We start from the raw sequence: 22,044 nt of genomic DNA, 5'->3' as shown, positions 1-22,044 counted from the left end.
GTCACTCAGATTCATTAGATAGGGGAATTTGGGTTATTTTTGTTGCTCCGACAAGGTTCATGTTTTTGTATTTAGATATTATTATGGAGTGGTCTTGTTTTTGTCCTGACCCATCACAGTCATGGAGTGGCCTTGTCTAGTGTTGATGTTCTGTGAAACTATTTGCATACAACAGGAGGGCACCAGGGCTAGCTGTGAGCACCAGACCAGCACCCGCTGTTGAGGGCTGCCTTGCTCTTTCTCAGTATTGAACTGAATTGATTTTCAGCTGCAGTGTGCTTCATTAAAGATCCTTGATTTATACTCAAGGGTGGGTGGAAGGCATCCCAAGAGACAAGACCTCTGAGCTCTAATATCTGATCAGCCCTGTCTTACTTACACTGAAGACATTATATAATTTCTTTTCAAGGTTGCCTTTTGATCTGTAGAGGGAGTTGCCTTTAACTTCAAGAGGGTGTCCTACTTCTTTCCTTTAACTGGAATTTCATCGTCAGGATCAAAACCTAATTTCTTTATGCTAATGAGGCTCTGGAAGCTAACCTTTAGCATGTTTACCTCATTCTTTAACGGGTCTAGGCTACAGTGAGGGTGAGCTGAAAACAATACAGTCCTCTATGCCTGAGGACTGCATTCTATATTCAACCAGTGTGGCCATTTCATGACATCAACACTGTTTGGAAGGTTTTGGTAAAAAGCAGCACTGCATCTATTTGATCCAATCACACCTAACCCATTTGTTTAGTGGTTTGCAATAAGTAATGACATTTGAGAAGTGGTTTATAATCCTTGTTGCACAGTAGAATCAAAGGGAAGCTTTTAAAAAGAAATCCTGGTTTAATTGGTCTGGTGTGGGGCCCAAGCAGGTACTAATTTCTTTAAAGAAAAATACTCCACAGGCAATTTGAACAAGACTCACTGGGAAAAATAAAAGGGTCTTTTGCCCCTAGTTTACAGTGTAAATTATTCTTCAAGGACATCAAGGGAGCTTTGTGACTCTTGGTATCCAGGCTTGGTATAATTTGTCTTAAAATAATGGTAACACGTTTGCTTAGGCCAATGCATTTTATGTGACTAGATGTTGGAAAAGCAATATTAAGTGAAAGACTCAATTGAAGAATGAGTCATCTTAAAACAAACAATATTGGCTAGTTTCTCCAAGGCTTTGGTGAGTTAAAATAATTCTGCATCCGTGGTCATCCTCCCTGTCCTATAAACAGGATGAGGGAGCAGTGACGGTAAAAAAGGGAGCGCCAGTGTCTGGCGCAGGGTTGACAAGCAGACATGTAAACAGAGTCTTGGGAGGAAGCTGTGTTTATCGCAACTGAAAGGGAAGCCCTAACCTCTGAAGTAAGTAGGGGATGCTGGTGCCTATAAATAGTCAGGCAGGTTATTTCCAACATTTGATAAAAACTATTCACCAATAAATATATTATGTATTATAAATTAATCATTAGTTTGACACCCCTGCAGCTGTCTATTGTACTTAGAGTTTCGGCAAAAATAATTATAGACTGAGCAACATAACTTCCTTGTGTATAAATAGCAATATGTTTGAAGCCACCAACTTACAGTACTAATACTCTGAAGGAGAAGGTGACAGAGTGTAAAAGTTAACTCGTTTAACTCCACTGCATCTGTAAAGGCCAGCATCAAATGCCTTTAAAAGTGTACCTGTGTAACTGATGGTAGTCGTTACCCTAGTGAAAAATATTTGTTGCAAAGAAAAGGCTAGACTAAGCAATGTTCTCTGAAACATTTAAAACATCTGAAAATAAACATTTGTGGATTGACTGATGTGATGTAGACACAGAAAGGTCTTGGACTCATAGCTTGTTAAGTTGATAAGTTAGGCGCCTGGGATACATGATTACCTTCAATTGCATTCTAAAGGGAGACATTAAAAATTTTATTATAGTGGAAGCATGCCATGTGATGTCCCCAATTTTAAAGATATTAACTTTCATTTTAGAAAATAAAAAGAGAAAATACCATTGAGTGGTTAACATTAAAGACTCTGGAGCTAGACTTTTTGGGTTTAAATACTAACTCTATCGCGTACTATCTCTATGTAATTTGGAGCAAGTTATTTAAGGTGTCTGTATTTCTTCCTCACCTATAAAATGGAGACAGTAATGACATTCATAGAACTGTTGTGAAGATTAAATGATGTAATATAATAAAACACCTGGAACAGTGCCTGGCCCTTAGTAAGCATTTGTTTTACATATCAGGTGCTTGGATTTTTGGTCCTTCAGAGAGAGTCGAAGAGTTGTGGAGTGAATTTCAATTGAGCAAGAAAACCTGCTGAAACAACGTTTGTATATGGATGATTACTTTTCTGAAATTAAACCTGGTTCAGTGTCAGTAAAATTTTATGCTAAGTATCTTGTCTAAGGAACAAGGCTTAGAAAACCCTGAGACTAGGGCTGTTGTTTTTTCATCAGTTGACCTTGTACTTCCCATGACTTCTGAAGGGGAACAATAATTTCTTTGAACAGAAATCTCTCTGTTTCCATCTCAAGATGGAAAAAAAAAAAAGCACCCCAAGCCTAATTAAAACAATTTCAAAAGATTTTTGTTTACAGTGTGAATAATATTTAAGTATCTGTTACAGAAAGTGTTTTCACAAGCGTGGAGGAGCCTCAAGGACAGAGAAGATCTGTAGCCCTTTGTCATATACTTTTTTCATCTTCAGGGGTTTTACAAGGTTGACTTATTAAACTCGCCAGTGACCTCATCCACTCATAGTAGCTAGGGAGCCTGTAGGGAATGTTTCCACACTGGGGCTGTCCACTGGCCTTTCTTAATAAAGGAAATTAAACTGATTTATGATAGCACATGAGCTCAGATGCTAGAGAGTAAATGAAAACGATTTTGAAGATATTTGTGTGTTCATATCTCAGGAGGCTATGTAATTAGTTCCACTCTGATTACCTTTAAATGATATGGCACTGACATTGAAATGGAAGGTTCCATTATTTAGCAACCATTATCTAAGCAATAATAACAGCAAAACTAAAAGTGAATGTTTACCTGACATTTATTACATTCTGGCAAGGTTCTGTGCTTTACATATTAGGCATTACTGGATTCATCCTCCCAACAACCCTGTAAGTACCATTATTAACTCAGTCCCAGAGCATGGGTGGCGGGAACCCATAAGTTAGAAAATAACGTGGTAAAGTCAGTGGTGCTGGAATGTATTCAAAGGCATAAGATGATTTAGAGATCACAAAGTCTGGATCAAACCCAGATGCTATGACCCTGTGTCTCATGACCCAGCATTTCTCCAGCTAAAGAATTTCAAAATGTGAAGGAGAATAGCTCCTGAATACAGATTTTTTTTTTTAAAGGTAAGGTGCTGTTCTATTTATTTAGTGCACTTTGCTGAAACTGTTTTCTCTCAGTATTAGAAAAGCATACAGTATAACTCAAAGATTTTTTTAAAAGAAAACAAAACAAAAAGTTCGGCTTGTTATATGTGCTAATTCCTGATGTAGTGGGAGTCTTTTTTTCTCCACAGGAACTGTATTCTGTAAAGCAAATCTTTCCATAATCTCTAATACTGCCACACAAGTCCTGAGTGAATTACATACTTTCATTATAGCCCTCCCTCCTCCACATTCTCCCAACCCTGGAAAAATAGCCTACTTTTCTATGAGGGAAAGAAAAAGAGGCCGTTAGTTTGTGTCTGAAAAGAGTGAAGGAATTACTGAGCTACTTACAAGCTCTGCACATGTGGAATCAATACAATTTTCCATCAGATGGTTCAAAAATGTATTCAAATTATGTGGTTTTGCAATGCTAAACTTTGGAATTTAGTTGTTAATAGGAAAGATTTTAGGATAGTTTGCCTACCGAGTGCCATTATTGAATTTGAATAGCAAATTGTTTACAATCATACACAAACAATCTTTATTTAGGTTTTACCCATGTTTCCTGAAGGGCAGGGCAAGCAAGTTCTGTGGATATTATTCCTCTCTGTCTACTGGGAAGGTCAGGATTACAGACAGTTAGGAGAAACGGCATGAACAGATCTCTCTATGTATTCCATTAGTCTCCTGTTTTGATATTTATCCATGAATTTGAAGTCACATCTACTTAGCTATCATCTGATTTCTATGCAAGGTTTCTCGTAAAGAATATGACAGTGCTTAAAAATATGTGAATTTTTAAATAATAATACAAAGGTAGATCAGTGATTAATGTGGAATTAGATATCTACAAGAACTCCTGAGATGCAGCACCTCAAAATATAGTTGAACTGGGTTAAAATATGTAAATTCCTTAAAGTCAATGAAATGTAAAGTTACATTTCAGTTATGTGCCAAGCAAGGTCCACATAACTGGCCTAGTATAAACTTTTCACATGTGTTTATAATAATGAGGCTGACAGTGGAAGAGATGAACGTGGAATTACTATTAGAATAACAATTTACATTTCTGTAAAATGCCCTCATATAGGTAATCTCTTGATTTTCATTAGGTATTATTATTCCCATTTTACAGATTAGAAAACTGAGGCATATAGAGCATAACAGGTACAGTACATGGAAGATAGCATCATTTAATGGAAACAGGATGAGAGGATGGACTTTGGGATCAGACAGATTAAAAATCCCAGTCCCCCCACTTAATGCCTATATGATCTATGGAAATATTATTTGGTCTTCTTAAGCTTCATTTTCATTATCTGTGAAATTGGGATAATTCTGTTTTTACAGAGTTGCTGTGAGGGTCAAAGGCAATAAAGGTATGTAAAAAGCTTAGTTTAGATTTTTCTTGAAGATATGGGGCTCGATGCTGGGAGACTCCAAACACGATGCTTCATGAATATTTGGTTGAGATCTCTGTTTTGCCATTTGCAATGTCAGGACATGCATTTCTGGGCCCTGTTGCCGAAGCCATAGAGAGCCCCTGTTAAGACAGGAGCAAAGTGACCTCTGCCCCAGATAAAAATTATTACCTTCCTGATGTATTATTACCCTCACCTGGATTTGGCCATCGTTATTCCCAAATAGCAACAATCTGCAAATATATTTGCACAATAAGAATTGCACGGTCCTGGTACATCTATTTTACACACATTCCTTTTAGGGATTTTGTGGACACATGTGTTCACCAGCTGTAAGAAATTGCTCTATCCACATAAAGAAGGATCACCCACAGCATGTGTTTACTGGTCTCCCCAATGTGTGAAGTTAGGGCTATTCGTTTGTAACATGCTCACATTAACTCTCTTTAATGTCTGCAAGTGGGGAAGATGACTGATGTTTGTTCACGCCTAAAATAGAGAAGTGGAGGAGTGGGAAGGAAAATTATTTGTGCAACATTACACAGAAAGTCCATGATGAGACAGGAATGAGAGCCCGAGTTGCTGACCTCTTAATTCCTTTCCTGTCTCCCACAGACAATGATGCTTCTGCAACTCCTGGGCAGGCAATTGCACCTTCATTCTTTTGCACACTTACAAGTGTATTTTCCAGGGAATCCACTGCAAGGGCCTCCACCCACTTACATACAACTTATATTTAGCTCTGATGACAGGGGTTTGCTTGACCTGACCAAAATCAAAGGAGAAGTGAGCCTATTGGGGCCTGCCTAGACAGGGCAGGAAGAAGCTCAAAGAACTGGCTCTATTAAGAACTACAGAAAAATCTCTGACCTTGAGGTCCCAAATCTCTGACCTTGAGGTCCTCAGAGAGAAGCAGCTATAACCCTGATGATGATGACAGAGATGAATTAAAATAAAAATGCTTCCAAATATCTGTTGCCAGGAAGCAGATGACATGCTAAATTACTCTGCAGATTGACTACTTAATTCAGCGATTTCCTGAGTCAGAAGTTGCCAGAAGAGCCATTTTGTCCTTTCTGGCAAAAAAGCCGCTGGGATTGCTGTCTCCAGTCCTCTTTCCTCTGCTTCCTGCTGTAGGAAGGCCTGTTTCCTGCAGAGAGATGCCTGATTAGACAGCACTATTTTAGTAGGCAGAGGACTAGGTAACAAGTTAGGTCTTTCATTTGACATTGATTGTGGGCAGTGTGGAAGTCATGCACATCATAAAAATACAAGTCCTTTTAGAAAATGTAAACTAGTGAATGAAAAGCAAATTAGACAAAGGAAATGTCTGAAAAGTAATATTGCAACATTTTCATCTGTTTGATTTTAAACGTTTTGAAATGCCTGGTTTATTTTTGCACAAAGAGTCCTGCTTCAGTCCCAGTGCAGTTTTTCGGAACTGAATTTTGAGTGATGAGATTAGTATTTGCCAAGTGAATATGATGCAGCTAAGCAGTCTGATGTCAGTGAGTGGCGACTTTGAGAAGGCATAGCAGTTGGCTAGGGCCAACTCAGTTGACCCTGAGCCAGAATGGGCATTTTATAGAAACTGGTGGATAAGCTGTATCTCAGCTCCTAACTACTTTGCTGTACTCCGGAGTAGTGCCTCTACTCTAAAGTGGCTGAATAAGATGCATATAATCCAGCAAGGCTAAACAAATAAAAAGCTCAGAACATCCAGGCAAAAGGAAAACAAGAGTAGGAGGCAAAATGGAACCACAAATGAATGGGTTCACAAAACATAGAGTGAAGATTTATTTCTTCTGGTGCTTGTTTGGCATCAATGTTGTGTGACCTTGGGTTAGTGTGTGTGTGTGCCCTGACCACTCAGGCTGTAAGCATCTCAAGAGCAAGGCTTCTGGCATGGGCTTCTTTCAAGCTTGTGTCTTGTTCAGAGCTTTACTTGTAGCCTGTGCCTCTTAAATGTTTGCTAGTATTGACTGGTGATGGTTGAGTTTCTTCTCTTCTACAGGGTTCTACCTTGGAACTCCCAATATTGCAGCATCAATAAACGTATCAGCAATTATTTCCGGAGTTGTTATTTTGGATTACAGAGCATCTCAGGTTATTTGCATTTAAGCAAATTTGGAGTGATTTTGTTGAATAATTTCTATTTTTAGATTTTTCACTCCAACAGTTGGGTGTTGGCTAGAAAGTCACATGTTACTAAAAGTGTTTGTGTAGAAGAAAAACGTCTACTGGCCACGAGGTGTTGTAGAAGAAATTCCTTCCCTGGAAGGGGGAGAATGGCTAGTTGACTAGATGTTCCTTTTAAACTACCCCATCATATTTTACCCTTGGCAATGAATTTGCAATGGAAGCTCTAAAGCCTATTCTTATATTTGGGATTTCTTTAATTCCAAAGAAAAGAATATAAATAAATACTTGATAGGTGGCTTTAAAGTTTCTGCTCTGCCCGGGGGGCAGTGGCTCACGCCTGTAATCTCAGCACTTTGGGAGGCTGAGATGGGCGGATCACCTGAGGTCAGGAGTTCGAGACCAACCCGGCCAACATGGTGAAACCCTGTCTCTACTAAAAATACAAAAATTAGCTAGGCGTGCTGATGGGCGCCTGTAATCCCAGCTACTCAGGAGGCTGAGGCAGGAGAATTGCTTGAACCCAGGAGGCAGAGGTTGCAGAGAGCGGAGATTGCGCCACTGCACTCCAGCCTGGGCGACAGAGTGAGATTCTGTATCAAAAAATAAATAATTAAATAAATAAAGTTTCTGCTGTGGACTTTTTTAGGGGATATTTTTCAGTAGGAGGATTATACAGGACTGACAGGTCACCGGCTATATCATCAACTGATTTGGGGATTTGTTGTCACCTCTGCAATAGAAGGTTAAAAAAAAAAGAAAAAAATGGAAACTTTCTCTTTGGCTTTTTTTCTGATAGCTCTGGTGAAAAGTTTAAGAGGGAAGAAGCCATAGATACTAACTAAAATAAGGTTCTGGTAATATTTTTATCCAGGCATGCTATGCTACTTTATTAACATAGTTAAGAGATAATCCATTTTAGTATAAATCAATAATGAATAATTAATTCCATTGTATATCCAAATAAAGGAGGAAACATTTCTAAATAAAATGGATAGCTCGGCTTGCAAATATGACATGGATATAAATTTTATGGTGTCTTAACCTGTATTTTGAATTTCTTTCTTATTTGTATCTGATATTCTCCAGAGGACTAATTTAAACTAAAGAACAGGTCTCATCTGGAAGAACAAATGGAAAAACACCTTCTGAAAAAGGAAAGTAATGTAGGAGGAGAGGAAGAATTTTCTAAATATGAAATTGTATTTTAAAGCTATTTTATTTATTATTATTATTATTTTGAGACAGAGTCTTGCTCTGTCGCCCAGGCTGGAGTGCAGTAGCACGATCTCAGCTCACTGCAACCTCCACCTCTCAGGTTCAATCAATTCTCCTGCCTCAGCCTCCTTAGTAGCTGGGATTACAAGCACCCACCACCATGCCCAGCTAAGTTTTGTATTTTTTTTAGTAGAGACAGGGTTTCATCATGTTGGCCAGGCTGGTAACTCCTGACCCCAGGTGATCTGCCCTCCTCGGCCTCCCAAAGTGCTGGGATTACAAATGTGAGCCACCTAAATCAGTGTGGTGCTGACAGAAGTATAGACTGCTCAGTGAATCAAGATAGCCCAGAAATAGATCACAGTATAAAAGATTATATAGTATATATCAAGGTGATACCACAAATCACACTGGAAAGAGAATATCTAATAAATGATGTCAGAAAAATTGGTTATTTATTTGAATAAAAACCTCACTAGGTTTCCATTTAATACCATATACCAAAATAAATCAAGATGAGTAAAATAGTTATACACTAAAAAGAAATCATGAAGCAACTGACAGAAAATATAGGTTCTTATTTATTTCATCTTGTTATGAAATACGATTTTTAAGAAAAGAAAAGAAACCTCAAAGGCAAGGTTGTTACATTTGACAATATAAATTTAAGAACATTCAGAAACTTTATATATTTATTAAAAAGTATGAATTGGGCCCGGTGCAGTGGCTCACGCCTGTAATCTCAGTACTTTGGGAGGCCGAGGCGGGCGGATCACCTGAGCTCAGGAGTTCAGACCAACATGCTCAACATGGTGAAACCCAGTCTCTACTAAACATACAAAAAATTAGCCGGGCGTGGTGGCAGGCTCCTGTAATCCCGGCTACTTGAAAGGCTGAAGCAGGAGAATCTCTTGAACCCGGGAAGTGGAACTTGCAGTGAACTGAGATCGTGCCACTGCACTCCAGCCTGGGTGACAAAAGTAAAGCTCTATCTCAAAAAAAAAAAAAAAAAAAAAAAAAAAAAAAAATATATATATATATGATTTTTTTTTTTTTTTCGAGACATAGTCTCGCTCTGTCACCCAGGCTGGAGTGCAATGATGTGATCTCGGCTCACTGCAACCTCCGCCTCCTGGGTTCCAGTGAGTCTCATGTCTCAGCCTCCCGGGTAGCTGGGACTACAGGTGCATGCCACCACGCCAGGCTAATTTTTGTATTTTTTAGTAGAGACGGGGTTTCACCATGTTGGCCAGGCTGGTCTCGAACTCCTGACCTCAGGTGATCCACTCACCTCAGCCTCCCAAAGTGCCGGGATTACAGGCGTGAGCCATGATGAACTGTGAGTCAATTAAACCTCTTTCCTTTAGAAATTACCCAGTCTTGGGCAGTTCTTTATAGCAGCATGAAAACAGACTAATACACAGGTTTTCATTATTGAGAACCATGAGCACTCATATATATATATATATATATATATCTCCTGGTGGACACATGCAGACTTTCTCTTGAATATATGCTTATACTAAAGAGAAATTGAGTATATGCTTATGCTCAATGAAATTGCTGGATCAAAGGGTATGTGAGTGCTCCACTTCAGGAGCTAATGCTAAAATAGTCTAAATAGTTTTATCAATTTTTACTCCTACCAGCAACTTTGTGAAATACCTTGTGGATATACATCTTTTCCAACATGAGGTATTATCAGACTCTTCAATTGTTGCCAACCAAATGGGTACACAATAGTACTTCATTGTAGCATTAATTTATAATTCCTGATCACTGAGATTGAACATCAATTCATGTGTTTATTGCCCGTATATGATTCTTCGGTGAAATGATTGTTCATGTTTTTTGTCTATTTTTCTATTGGTTTCTTTATTGACTTATTGAACTTTTATATATATATATATATATATATATATATATATATATATATATATATATTTTAACAAATCCTAGTTGGTTGTGTATCTTTCAAATAGTTTCTTTCAGTTTATAATTTGTCCTTTCTATTTAAGGTGTCTGTTGACAAATTTCTTAATTGTAACGCCTTAAATTTAATGAGGTCGAATTTGTGCAGCTTGTTTTTTGCTTTTAAAAGTTAACACGTTGTGTGTTTCATATGTTATTTCCTACTCCAAAATCTAAAAATCATTGACTGATAGTTCCTCCTAAGAGTTCTAAACATTGATTTTTGACATTGAGAGAGAGAGAAATGTTTTTTTCACTTTAATGCAAACCAAGTTTAACACCGGTCCTTCAAGATCCAGTGGAAGTGAGAGCAGTGTGTGTTGAATCAGACAGAATGCAGGTGAAAAAGCAGCAGGGCCTGACAATATAAGGTACCCAGTAAGGGTGGTAACGTTGCCCTGCGGTACACAGGTGACAGGGCCCTGATTAGGAGTAGAAGAAAGAAGTACATCCTAATTCAGTAACTTACCAGTTTTCCAACCAGATTTGATCATGTACTCCTAGAAACTTCCAAAATAGCCAGGTGATACGTAAAGGGCTTCAGTCTTTTTGCCAGTTGGGAGAAAATACCACTGATTGGACTATATTATTAACAAAGACCATTGGGAAAAAACTGAATTACATTAATTACAGAGATATGTCTGTTTCTCCAAGTTCAATCATTGAAGCCCAGTTTTCCAGTATAAGGGGTTTCAGAGGGGAATTTCTCCTACATGTTTCCCTCTCTTGCAAATGCTCCCTGCTATTTATTGTTGTAATAAGAAGAGTTTTATAGACATCTGTTATTTTAGGTGGGAAAATGAGAATTTTCTGGCTATTTTCTAGAAGTCTCTTTCGTTACTTATTTTTTCTTCTATGGTTGTACTCTGTTTCTGTTATGATAGATAGTTAAACATGAGTAGGGCACAGAGGTTCCCCCGCCACCAGGAATGTCAGGCAATCATCATGTGGTGGTCAGGTGGTTGTTAGTTTAACAACCTAAAATAATATTAGGTTAGTGCAAAAATAATTGACGTTTTTGCCATTGGAAGTAACGGCAATTACTTTTGCACCAACCTAATAATTGGTAGCAGCCAGTGCCAGGGGAAAGGCAGTCTCCCAATAGATTAACAAAACATCTAAAGTTGGTGATTGGCAGCTTCCTGACAAGATCTCAGGAGTTGGCCAAGTGGGCTCATGCATGCACACTAGGAGGCAAAATGGGAGAGTTTAAGTGGCATATGACCGTCCTATGGGAACATTCCGCTAGTGAAAGAAGAATTCCTCAAGTGAGCATGTGCACAACTCTAGTAAACATACTGCGCATGCGGCCCCTCCCAAGTGCTGGCAGGCCACTACGCATGCGGACAGCCCACTCCTAGGAAGGCTCACCCGAGAAGAGATGCAACCTCTGGAAGCTTGCCAACATATTAAACCCCAAGTCAAAGGCTAAACCACACACTTGAATCTCTCAAGTTGCGCATTTGGCCCTCTTCCAGGTACTTTACTTCCTTCCATTCCTGCTAAAAACTTTTTAATAAACTTTCACTCCTCCTCTAAAACTTGCTTCAGACTCTCCCTCTGCCTTATGCCCCTTAGTCGAATTCTTTCTTCTGAGGAAGCAAGAATTGAGGTTGCTACAGATCCATATGGATTTGCCGCCATGAACATTTCTTACTACCTATGTCGTTTTTCCATTTCTTCCTCTGCTTCCAGAGTCACCTAAAATATCAGGGGCAGCAGGTGGAGTTGTAATCTCCTTCTATATTAGTAAGGCAGGGCCAGTGGCTACACTTAGTTGTTCACATATATGCATTGTTTTGCAAGTACTGGTTGCGATTCAAGTTGCAGCAGGTGTCCATGAGTAGGCTCTGGGCTTCCTGCTACAGGATTTGTTTCTGTCACACTTTAGACAATAGTTGTGGACACTGGCACCGGGAAATATAAATAATAAAGATTACGGTATGATTAAATATCCCCAGACTTTAAAATAGCATTTGTATGCACTACAACTTCCTGTACGTGAAAGACTGCTTATGACATCCTTATAAAGGCAAAAGCCCTTCTTCACATGTTAGCCTTTGCAGTCAGGCAGCATGCTTCTGATCTGTGCAACAGGTAGTCAGGACTGTTGCGGCCCCTAGAAATTCTTGTGCTCTGGGGAAATTTGGTACTAAGAACTGAGGATTCTTTGCAATATAATTTTACTATGTAAAAAGGTCCTCTGTGTCTGATTATGTAATATGGGCATGATATTTTGCAAAAAGATAGTAAAAACAATTAAAGGCAGTAAGTCAACCCTTGAGCACGTATTAGATGTTGTTATAAAATAGGGTTACTATCCCATTTCTATTAGATCTTGATTTAACTCATAAGTTACTAAAAACCAAGGCTAAAATAAGGGCAATTTCTCTGGCAAGGATTTGGCCCTTGGGTTAAGTTATTCTTTTTTTTTCTTTCCTTTAATTTTACCTCCTCTGTGGACAGGGTTAGGGTCTTCCACAGAAGAAGAAAAATATTTAGCTAATACATAAATGATGAGGTACGCAACATCATTAGTGGTCAGGGAAAGCAAACCCAAACTATAACAAATAGTATTTTTTTTTTTTCGAGATGAAGTCTTGCTCTGTCGCCCAGGCTGGAGTGCAGTGGCATGGTCTCAGCTCACGGCAACCTCTACCTCCCGGGTTCAAGTGATTCTCCTGCCTCAACCTCCCAAGTAGCTGGGACTATAGGCACCCACCACCATGGCCAGCTAATTTTTGTATTTTTAGTAGAGAGACAGTTTCACCATATTGGCCAGGCTGGTCTCGAACTCCTGACCTTGTGATCCACCCACCTCGGCCTCCTAAAGTGCTGGGATTACAGGCGTGAGCCACCATGCCTGGCCAACAAATACTATTTTATACTTAATAGGCAAAAATTTTAGTGTCTGATATTATCAAGTATTAGAAATGATAAGAATCAACAGGATCTCAATACTGTTGATAGGATCATGTATTGGCCTGGAGTTGAACATCTCCTATGTCTCCTACACCCCAGAAATGCTGCTACTGAGTAGATACCCAAAGGAAAGTTACATACCAATAACAGGATACAAGGATTTAAAATGTATAGCAGCACTGTTTATTATAGAAAAAAAACCTAGGAAATAGCTCAAATGCCCATCAACAAGACTGGGAAATATTGTACATCAATCAAAAATAATGAACTACAGAGACATGAAACAACATAGATGAATCAAAGTTAAAAAGAACAAAACTAAAAATATGTCCTTTGTAAGGAGTTCATATAGATGCAACATATACTACTTTAAAATGAATCAAGGAAGTAAGGAACACAGGATTCAGGAAAATATTTATCCCGGATGAGTTGAGCTTGGGTTTGGGATGCTGGAGACTGTGGAGTTAGATGGAGTTTGGTGTCAAGGTTCTGGCCTTAGGTTTTGGTGGTGCATTTGTGCGTAATTATATATTTTTACAGATAACTTACTGATAAGCCAATAAAATCAGGCTATACATTATCAGTGATAAATCTAATTATGATTAATCCCATTCTGTCCACCTGAGTCTAGTGTTGAAGAGAAAAAACATTTTTTATTTCTGAGGTGAACCATATAGGAAATTTAGAAAGAAGTCAAAAGTACAGGGTTATGACAGGTTTAAAATCTGACTCTGCCTCTTACTAAATTCATCATCTTGAGCAAGTTACCTAACATCTTGGAGCTTCAGTTTTTTTCATCTGTGAAATGCAGATTACATTAGTGTTTTTATGATAGAGTCATCATGATTCATTAGGATCACACTTATAAAATGTAATGAATTTAGCACAGTGCCAGGGACAGGTAAGTATGATAATATTATTAATAGTAGTTTCAGTAGTCTCATATTACTTGGACTGATTAAACATTCAGCTTCTCCTTTATGTAGTTCTGTTCTAATTCACAAGCCTTTCCTGGTTCTTCTAATCACTGTATCCTATTGTCAATTTTTATTCCTAGGTTAGGCTTGAGTCTGTATCCCATTCCAACTTTGGAGAAGAAAGATTCTTCTCTGAACTGCAGATCCCTTCCTTTGGCTTCTTGCTATCTGTAAATCTGCAGACCCTGTGCAAATGGAATCCGCTGAGAAGGCTTTGACTATATAGGGTGCTGGCAGATGCTTACACTTTCTTATTTAGGCAAATTGGACAATCACAGAAATGCAAAGACGGGAAAGATGGTATGGCTTTTGGCAATGTAAGTGGGAAATAAAACTGTGCTGGCTGAAATGGTTTCTTTCTGTAGGTATAATATTTCTTTTAAAAAGTCTGAAAGAGCGGCCAGGCGCGGTGGCTCACGCTTGTAATCCCAGCACTTTGGGAGGCCGAGGAGGGAGGATCACGAGGTCAGAAGATCGAGACCACGGTGAACCCCGTCTCTACTAAAAATACAAAAAAATTAGCCGGGCGTGGTGGCGGGCGCCTATAGTCCCAGCTACTCGGAGAGGCTGAGGCAGGAGAATGGCGTGAACCCGGGAGGCGGAGCTTGCAGTGAGCCGAGATTGCGCCACTGCACTCCAGCCTGGGCGACAGAGCGAGACTCCGTCTCAAAAAAAAGAAAAAAAAAAGTCTGAAAGAGCTCATATATGGCAAAAAAAAAAAAATGTATCTCCACATTTTTCTGTATGCCAATCAGAAACAATGCTAAATAGACTAGATTTTCTATCTAGTGATACAACTTCGATCTAAATAACTTAGTATATTCTATTCTTTTTGATAAAGGTTAAAATACAGATTAAAATAATTCACAGATAATAGAGTTGTGTAATCATAGCTATATAGTTATGTAAAATTACAAATAAGATTTCTGTTCTGAAATTTTAACACATGTACAAAATGGGATACTAATTATATTTTTCAATAGTTTGAAGTTCCAAATGAGAAAAGATCCTATGGTGAATGGCAAAATCATATGGCAAAAATGAAAAGGAATAGAAAATTGTACACATTTTTAAATAATCATCATTTTGTAGTTGCTGGAATTTTATTGTTGCATTAAAAAATATTCTACATTAAACTAAAAGACAGCAGTTTGCCCTTCCTGGAAAAAAGTGAATAAAAAACTTCTAAACTGCAGTAAAACAAAAGTAAAAAAAAAAAAAAACTGTATTATAGAAATTTTTCCATTTATCTGTAAAAATCCACAGTTAAACTACTTCAAAAGAAATTTCATGAGACCTCTGCCCTTGGCTCTGTGTGATTTCAATTGAAAATGGCTGTCAGTAATGGTTGCGGAATTGTGGAGCACAGGAGATGTGTCCTAAGACTGGATGGAGATCAGAAAATGTCCTAGTTTTCAGACATGGGAAGAAGTTTAGACTCTTCAGTCCACAAAACAGAAAATTTGATACTGATACTGAAAAAACTCTGAAATATATTGTCATGATGAGGCCATCATGGGAAGAGGCCATCACTAAAGTCAGAACGAGATGAATAATAGCTCCCTTCCCAGATCTCACTTCCTTTTGATAGGGCCACTGAGCTGCCAGATTAAGATGGTCTCTTGATGACTCTGCAGCTGGGTGGGAGGGCAAATACGTTGGAACCCAAAATAACTTGACAGGACGGAACAATGGACCAAATCTAACAGGATAAAAAGTAAAAGGGAGATATATAAAGGTTGCCCTCAGTTCCAGAAAATTAGCAACACAAACACAGGAGGGGTGGGCAGATTGCAAATCCCACTGGTGGGCTTCAACAGTTTGCATGCTGCATACAGGTTCCTGGCTGAGGGCGTGAGTAAGGACTGTGTCCATGCAAAGAGGGCACCTCTTCCTAATTTGCAAAAAGGTGCCATAAAGCAGAAAGGTGTATGCTTGAAAAAAAATGCAAGTTAAGGTTTTTAACTAGGAACTCAGTGAATTAATGCTACTGTGTGGTTGCCAAGAGTTGGAGAGGGCATTCCCCAAAGCACCATTCTGAGTAAGGGTGGTCAGTGTCTGGTTCAAGCTGAGCTGGATATATTGAGAGTGGAGAGAAGAACGGTAGTAAATTAGAGCACAACTAGAAGAGAAAGGTGAAAATCTGGAAACTATTGACTTTTTTTTTTTTTTTTTTTTTTTTTTTTTTTTTTTTTTAAGATGGAGTCTCACTCTGTCACCCAGGCTGGAGTGCAGTGGTGTGATCTTGGCTCTCTGCAACCTCCCCCTCCTGGTTTCAAGCGATTCTCCTGCCTCAGCCTCCCAAGTAGCTGCGACTACAGGTGCGTGCCACTATGCCCAGCTAATTTTTGTATTTTTAGTAGAGAAGGGGTTTCACCATATTGACCAGGCTGGTCTCAAACTCTTGACCTCGTGATACGCCCTCCTCAGCCTCTCAGAGTGCTGGGATTACAGGCATGAGCCACTGTGCCTGGCTGGAAACTATGATTTCTGAAGAATAGTGAAAAGAGAGAATATTTAATCTGCAAAATGGAAGACGTAGAATGGTAATGATGTATTCCCCACTAGCAAATTAACCATGGATGCAGGATGCCAGCAAGCAAGCACATCAAAGGCCAAAAAGAAACTAAAGAAGGATTTTTTTATTTGCTTTTTTTTTTTAAAGAGTCTACCATTTGAAATTTAGAAAGAAAATATCAATGTTTTTAATGAGGAAATTCAGAACCTTAGTTTTGTTCTCCTATTTTACAAATTAGTATTTTAAAAATTTGAATTACATATTGCCTGAAAGGCAGGGAGCATCATCATTTTTTTAAATGCTTAGGTTTTTGAAGTCTTAAGCTCATACAAGATACAGAATTTTTCATCAATTTTACTTGTCCAAAAATGGAACAGAAAATGCAATGTTGTGATGCAGTTTAGTTCCTTGTTGCTAGGGTGGTTGAGGCTGAGAGCAGGCACTGATCCTTGGATGTGACAAAAAGACGATTTGTTTTTGTAGTTGCTGTGGTCAATATGGTGAAACCCTTCTCTACTAAAAAAGCTAGATGGCTTTTAAGGTCCCTTCTCATCTGTGGTCCTATGATTCTGAGAAAAAGCAATTTTCCTTAAGAAAGAGGAAAACTGAGATTATCAATACTATTGCCCTTTCATGATGAACTTCAGAAATGAAGAGAGAAGTGCAATACTTGTGATACAAGAATCTGGAATGCATTCAATGTTTCCTTCTTTTTGAGTGATTTACTAGTGTTGTCTTCATGAATTCCCTTCTTAGGCCTGGAGTGTCAGTGGTTAAGGCTTGGGACCTAATACTGAGAGGTCCTTGGATTGATCTTGGTAAAAGCTAGTTAGCTCTGAGAGGTTTGACGTGCTTCAGTGCAAGCACATCACAGCTATTTTATGGTATAAACTTTATTGAAGACTGCAGCCTTCTTCACTGAGTATGTGCAGAGTGACAACTAGGCAATGGAGGGTGGGTGGATAAGTTAAGATTTATCTTCCCTGCTAAAAAAGCAGTGCAAAATCTTGTCCTCTGTATAATTGTTGGGTATCTGTAACATCTCATGTTTATTCTCATCACAATGAGACTATCATCCAGAGGTGACCATCCTTTTGAATGGGCCTTGGGTTTATTTTGCAAAAATATTAGATACGCATTTCTTGATGCCACTAAAATAAAAAAAAAAGAAAAATGCATATACTGGAGGATGAAGAGGTTTCTTGTGTCTCAAAAATTATTCATATGTAATGAATTGTCTAATAGAGGAGAATTTGATTTTCCTTGGTTACATCCTTGTTCTATTTATTCTTGGGGGGAGGACAGAATAACTGATGAGATAGCAATGAAAGCAAAAGACAAAGCCACCCAGAGCTTGCCATGCCCTAAATATGCTCTTGCCTCTATTACTTGCTTGGTTCTTAATCTCATTCTGGGCTATTCTGAGAACATGGGGAGGAAATCAGCTATGAAGTAACCTGTATTGCGTAATACCCTTATTCTAGTGAGACAAAATAAAACATATAGCAAAAGCAGCCTTGAAGAACAAGAAATATCACATCAGAGCAGCCTGAGGATGTGTGTGGATGAGGAAAGAGGCTGTCATACCCACTTAGTTTTGATAATTTGCATTACATTTCTCTACAGCAGCCTTCTTAGCATGGATTGGCAGGGCAAGGATGGGTTTGTATCTGGGAATACGTTTCTGATTTTCATAAGTTGTAATCATGATCTCGACAAACAGCCTGAGCTCCCTGCTGCTGGCCAAAGATCAGGCAGCACTGAACTTCACAGCAAAGTTACCTGGAAGAAACAGGGTCACTGGAACTTTCCACATCAGAGAAGCAAAGTCAAAGGTGGGGGAACTTTGAGATGATGAGCGGTTCCTCCAAAGTCAGTGTGTATTAGATAATACAACAGCAGGGGTGGGTGGGGTGTTTTCTAGGCATAGCATTCTCCATTGTTGATTGGTTCTAGTCTTTCACCTTACAACTAGCAATGCTGTATGCCAGTTTGTGCCAAGCACATAAAATCTTACCATGTAAGTGAAATAAATCACTAGTGTTTGTATCTAGGCGACATATTGTTAGGTAACATGAACCTTGAACCTTTATCCCTTAATCTAAGTAGAGCTTCGCCTCTAGACCCGCATGGAGAATTACATAACTTACTTCCTTAGCCTCTTTGCACATTGTTTGTTGATCCAAGTCATCACTGTGGTTACCTCCTCAGTTTGGGCATTACCTAGAGCTCTGTAGGAGGAGCTGTGTGGGTTTTACAGGTCCTAGACTGTATGTTCTAGCACTGGTCAGCAGCCTTTTTAGTTCTGGGCATATTGCAATAAGAATTACTGAGGATCTAGTTCTAGATCCCTGAGGAATCGCCACACTGACTTCCACAATGGTTGAACTAGTTTACAGTCCCACCAACAGTGTAAAAGTGTTCCTATTTCTCCACATCCTCTCCAGCACCTGTTGTTTCCTGATTTTTTGATGATGGCCATTCTAACTGGTGTGAGATGGTATCTCACTGTGGTTTTGATTTGCATTTCTCTGATGGCCAGTGATGAGGAGCATTTCTTCATGTGTTTTTTGGCTGCATAAATGTCTTCTTTTGAGAAGTGTCTGTTCATGTCCTCTGCCCACTTTTTGATGGGGTTGTTTGTTTTTTTCTTGTAAATTTGTTTGAGTTCATTGTAGATTCTGGATATTAGCCCTTTGTCAGATGAGTAGGTTGCAAAAATTTTCTCCCATTGTGTAGGTTGCCTGTTCACTCTGATGATAGTTTCTTTTGCTGTGCAGAAGCTCTTTAGTTTAATGAGATCCCATTTGTCGATTTTGGCTTTTGTTGCCATTGCTTTTGGTGTTTTAGACATGAAGTCCTTGCCCACGCCTATGTCCTGAATGGTATTGCCTAGGTTTTCTTGTAGGATTTTAATGGTTTTAGGTCTAACATATAAGTCTTTAATCCATCTTGAATTAATTTTTGTATAAGGTGTAAGGAAGGGATCCAGTTTCAGCTTTCTACATATGGCTAGCCAGTTTTCCCAGCACCATTTATTAAATAGGGAATCCTTTCCCCATTGCTTGTTTTTGTCAGGTTTGTCAAAGATCAGATAGTTGTAGATATGCGGCATCATTTCTGAGGGCTCTGTTCTGTTCCATTGATCTATGTCTCTGTTGTGGTACCAGTACCATGCTGTTTTGGTTACTGTAGCCTTGTAGTATAGTTTAAAGTCAGGTAGCGTGATGCCTCCAGCTTTGTTCTTTTGGCTTAGGATTGACTTGGCGATGCGGGCTCTTTTTTGGTTCCATATGAACTTTAAAGTAGTTTTTTCCAATTCTGTGAAGAAAGTCATTGGTAGCTTGATGGGGATGGCATTGAATCTATAAATTACCTTGGGCAGTATGGCCATTTTCACGATATTGATTCTTCCAACCCATGAGCATGGAATGTTCTTCCATTTGTTTGTATCCTCTTTTATTTCATTGAGCAGTGGTTTGTAGTTCTCCTTGAAGAGGTCCTTCACATCCCTTGTAAGTTGGATTCCTAGGTATTTTATTCTCTTTGAAGCAATTGTGAATGGGAGTTCACTCATGATTTGGCTCTCTGTTTGTCTGTTATTGGTGTACAAGAATACCATTTGACCCAGCCATCCCATTACTGGGTATATACCCAAAGGACTATAAATCATGCTGCTATAAAGACACATGCACACGTATGTTTATTGCGGCACTATTCACAATAGCAAAGAGTTGGAACCAACCCAAATGTCCAACAACGATAGACTGGATTAAGAAAATGTGGCACATATACACCATGGAATACTATGCAGCCATAAAAAATGATGAGTTCGTGTCCTTTGTAGGGACATGGATGAAACTGGAAAACATCATTCTCAGTAAACTATCGCAAGGACAAAAAACCAAACACCGCATGTTCTCACTCATAGGTGGGAATTGAACAATGAGAACTCATGGACACAGGAAGGGGAACATCACGCTCTGGGGACTGTTGTGGGGTGGGGGGAGGGGGGAGGGACAGCATTAGGAGATACACCTAATGCTAAATGACGAGTTAATGGGTGCAGGAAATCAACATGGCACATGGATACATATGTAACAAACCTGCACATTGTGCACATGTACCCTAAAACCCTAAAGTATAATAAAAAAAAAATAATAATAAAATAAATAAATAAATAGAAAAAAAAAAAAAGAATTACTGAGGATCTGGAATAAAAACAACATGAAGAGGCATTTGAGAGAACAAAAGGCGAGAGGGAGAGGGAGGAAAAAACCGAGAGGGAGAGAGGCAAGGTAGTAGGGGAGAGAGGAAGGGCAATGGAAGCAATAAAAGAAACAAAATATGACCACAATAAGATGCAGCTATTGCGATGCACCAGGGGTTTCTCAGTGGATAGACTTGAGCAGTTAAGATCAGACAATTCAAATGAATTCCCAAGTGATTCCTGCACTCTGGAATATAGTTGCTCAGGGATTTAGGAACATTCCAGGGGTTCTTTATCAATTAGATCAAACATATAAATTCTTTCCACGTAGCTGAACAGTGGTTATATGTAAGGCTCTGAAAGCAAGTCAGATTTCTTTTCCTTAAGGAGATAAGCCTCGTCCTTGGGATATCTCTCTAGTTACAGAAATGATTCTTGACATTCCTTCCAGGGTCATGGGTGAGGCTGTGAAAACAGAGAAACCATGTGTTATATGATAAGATGCTCCTCTGAAGACTGACAATTTTACTTGGGATTTAAGGTACTAATCAAGAAGTCTATAAAGGAAAAAGATGAGTGTATATACACATATGTATGTATTTGTGTATGTGCATATATATAATTTTAAAAAACAAATACTAGAGCTGTAGATGTTTGCAGGAAAGAATATAGTTCAGGAAGAAATGTTTGAAATGCTTGAAAATGCAGTGTAATGGATTGACTGCCAGCTTCAACATTTATTCAGTCTTTCCTTGCACCTAAACATAATAAATGAAGGTAGACTCTAACGTGAGAAGAATTTCTTTCTTGGTTGAGGAGCTCCTGAAGTTGAGGAAGGGAAAGGAGAAACTGCAGATCCCCGTTACACGAAGCCTGGGGTTGGAGCGAGCAGTGGAATTAGTCCTCTTCCGCATTCAGACAGGGACACAAGCCACAGCTCTAGCTCCCTCCCAGGCAGAAGGGAGAACATTCTGGGAGTACAGTGAGGAGAGAAGGGATAAGGATGAGTGAATAAAGTGGAGAGGGAGCAGCTTCACAGAGCATTGTTCTAAGTCCCCCCATACTGTGCCTGTGATTACTATGAATTCCTTCACTCCTGATGGTCACAGCAAGAAGGTTGTCAAGCAACTGAATATTTGCATTTGGACCAATGCAAAGATAGGATGCTTCCATCTGAAGATTCACTTTTTAATAGATAACTTTACATCTGGCTCTCAGATCTCCATGTGTAGCATCAAAAAGCATTAAGTAAATTGCTGTGGATTATGTCCTCAATGAAATAGTACAGAGGTAT

The 22,044-nt window shown here is 39.0% G+C and overlaps 1 pseudogene; it reads left to right on the top strand.

The window, feature by feature from the left end:
- LOC129462344 (protein FAM8A1-like) overlaps nucleotides 1-22,044 on the top strand; it is a 125,410-nt pseudogene that overhangs the window by 1,346 nt on the left and 102,020 nt on the right.

The sequence above is a fragment of the Symphalangus syndactylus genome, chromosome 2, assembly GCF_028878055.3.
Source record: "Symphalangus syndactylus isolate Jambi chromosome 2, NHGRI_mSymSyn1-v2.1_pri, whole genome shotgun sequence".
Lineage (NCBI taxonomy): Eukaryota > Metazoa > Chordata > Mammalia > Primates > Hylobatidae > Symphalangus > Symphalangus syndactylus.
This window is presented reverse-complemented; position numbering and strand designations above follow the sequence as displayed.